The sequence below is a fragment of the Ctenopharyngodon idella genome, chromosome 22, assembly GCF_019924925.1.
Source record: "Ctenopharyngodon idella isolate HZGC_01 chromosome 22, HZGC01, whole genome shotgun sequence".
NCBI lineage: Eukaryota > Metazoa > Chordata > Actinopteri > Cypriniformes > Xenocyprididae > Ctenopharyngodon > Ctenopharyngodon idella.
In genome coordinates, this window is record NC_067241.1 from 19105734 (window position 1) to 19109101 (window position 3368).

Genomic DNA, 3368 nt, shown 5'->3' on the forward strand with positions numbered 1-3368 from the left:
TCATTAATTTGTAAATCCTATCTATACATCTGTCTGTCTGTCTAGCAGATTCAGCATTTTTTGTTGTCTTTCTCCAAACCTCATCCTCCGTCATCCTACTCTTCTCTATTTCCTCATCCAGCTGCCTTCTTGTACACTCCATATCAGTCTCATTGCACTGTGTCTCTGTACCTTGACCTCACTGTTCTCCGGCCTATCCGGTGTGTTTGTGCGAGTGTGTGTGATGTGACTCATGAGGAGGAGGATCACAGCGTTAGCTGAAGCTTAAAGGCAGGGGATTACGGCAGCACAGACACTGATTAAAGCCTTCCAGCCTCCTATGGCCCCATTAATACAATCTTAATCACAATGCTTTATCCCCATCTCCCCCCTATGGATCAGGACCTTTCATTTAGTGGGAGACTGCGTTGTTTGGCCAATGGATTAGTGCCAGAGAGACAAAAAGCTGGGGAGGAGTGAAAGAGGTTTCAGACTGCACTTTAATGTCCCATCATCCACTTCTTCTCTCTAACACATTTTAAAATCACAACTCCTCACGGCATATAACTACCTCATAGAGAGACTGTCTACTGTAGAGGTCTTCAACCCTGAAATGACTTTTAACCAGCTGGTGTCAAGGTGATTTTAGTGAATGTATGAAGTCAGTTCCCCTCAAGTTCACACAGGTTTTCTGTTTTGAAATGTTGTTAATTAATGCAATGCATTTATACATTTTTCGATTCAAAATGGATGAAATGTCTACTCTTTGGGTCAGAGTAAATCAAACTGTCATCTGCTTTATTCACCTGCAGTGGTCAGTCAGATAAATCCTTTGAGTTTTGGCTGTATTGGAAGAAGATTTCAAATTAATTTTGGGTCTTAAAAACATCACACTAAGATTGTAGTATTCTTATTGTTTTATATAAACTTTGTATGGGTATTTGCTGTGGCACGGAGGTCACAGCGACGACCATCTGCCCTATATGGGAAAACACAACAGTCTTCACATGCCTTTTCATTTTTACTAGCACATTTCTCCTTTATGCTTTCTCATCTGTTTTCAAAGGATATGTCGACAGCAGCTGACAACTCTAAAATTGTTCCCTTGTTTCAGCCCTGCTGCGTTCTGCACAGACGGCTGATGTATTGGCAATGAACAATGCCAAAGACTCTCTTAAAACATCTTGTATAGTTATTATATAACTTCTGTGGAGAGTAATTTGCAGTTTTATGAGTAACTTGCTGAATTATAAATTAAAATAAACTTTTTGTGAATTGATTTGCTTGAAAGGTGTTCTATTTATTATACACATTATGTAAACAAACTTTTATTTTGAAGGCGATTAATCTTTTGACAGCACTAATATATATATATATATATATATATATATATATATATATATATATATATAAACATTATGTACTTTAAAATGACAGATATGTTTGGATGCTTAAAATTCAGTCATTTACTTTATCATTTAGCATTTATTTTAAAGAATATATTTAATATATTTTTAAAGCAATATATTTTTTTAAATATATTGTATGATATTAAATATTAAAAAATATGTTTTAATATAATAATATGATATATTATGTTATAATACTAAAATATATAATAATAATAAAATATATTTTTAAAGCAAAGTTTTTTACAAACTGTTAGATTTAAAATTATAACATATATGTGTGTATGTGTGTGTATATACATATATACACACACATACACATTAATACACATATAAACAAATATGTTGTTGAGTTATTGTGCTGAACTACACCTGCACTGTAAAAAAATATTGTTGGTTTAACTTAAAGTTACCTGGTTGCCTTCAAATTTTGAAATTTAAAAAAAAAATTAAGTTAATACAATGAAGGAGATTGGTTTAATAAATAGAAACTCAAAATATTGTGTTATCTGAATCACATTAATAATCTAAGTTGATTTGACAAAGGAAAAAAAAAAAAAAAAATCATGAAAATATTTTTTACAGTGTGTATGAAATCAAGAGGAACTGAAAACTAAAATTGATCTCACTCCTTTTTTAAACCAAAATGCTCTTGATGGCACAGCCTGAAAGCCTTGTGTGCACTTGACTCCCTCCATTCTTTCCTTTCCTCATCTTCACCCACTCAAACCCTCTCGACGTGTGGAACTATGTGTCATTCCAATGCCCAGCTGACCCACATGAGGACAGGGAAAGGGGTCACTCAAGAATCGGGCCTCGTTCACCTCCTCTGTTTTGGTTTACTCCCTCTCCCACTTTCTCTTTTTCCCCCTTGCTCTCTCTCTCTCTCTCTCTCGCTAGTTTGGCCCCAGCTGTCCATCAGCCCCCCGCAGTTCTCCCAGCTGTCTCGGCTCTCCGAACGAACAGCCTTACAACAATGCAGGTCAGAGGTCGAGAGAAAGAACACACTGCACTTACAATAGACCAGTGGCGCCCGCTAAAACAATCGCTCCCTTTTTCTCCTTCACTTCTCTCGCCTTGCCAGGGCTGGAAAAGACAAACCTTTGGAACGGTGGATGAGGCGGGGTCCACTTCAGGCAAAACAGGCGCCCGTTCTCATCTTAGTGCTACTTCCAACAATAAACACACTTTCACACACTGGTTCTCTGGCTTGTCACCCCATCATCCCTCTGTTTGTTCGTTTGGAGAGGCATTGCATTGTCCGATATGAGCACAAAGCTAAAGTCAACGATCGTCCTGTACTAAGGTTTGAAAAAGACAATCTTCAATACAGATATGTGACATGCTAGAGTTACAGGAACCATTAAAAATACATTCACACGGTAATTCTGTTTGTTCCCTACATCATTAACCCCCTTTTTGTGTGTGTGTTTTGTTTTGTTGATTTCCCCAACCATTTTGGCAATGAAAAGGCTGGGAAAACGCAAGTGAGAGTGAAAGGGGATCCCATGACACAGTCACCTGTTCCACAGCTATGTGTTCCCATGGCTCCACATGCTCCACTGACTCCCATGCCCATCATAACACTAATATTAATCACTAAAACATCTATTATTATCATTATTCAACATCAAATTAATAAGTATAAAAAGTGCAATTCTGCCTAATGCAATGATTATGTTATGCAACTTTTTTCTAAAATGAAATTGAGTATTATAGAATATTCAACATTACAGAATCCATAAAGAAAAAATATTGTAAAATATTACAGCTGTACTCTAGTTTAGACTATGAAATAAATATTAAGCATAACAGTGTAATATTTGATTATATAAATGACAGAATAATCAAATATCACATATATTTAAATGCAATGCATTTTTAAATGTTTGGTTTTAAATGTGTTAAAATTATAGCAAATCTAAACAAATATGATCATAATAACGGTAAAAAGCAAAATAAAGAAACAAAATAGTGTCA

At 35.5% G+C, this 3368-nt stretch overlaps 1 protein-coding gene across 1 annotated transcript in view; it reads right to left on the reverse strand.

The window, feature by feature from the left end:
- Positions 1-3368, reverse strand: part of b4galnt1a (beta-1,4-N-acetyl-galactosaminyl transferase 1a) — a 183509-nt gene that overhangs the window by 174176 nt on the left and 5965 nt on the right. The gene's annotated exons all lie outside the window — the stretch shown is intronic.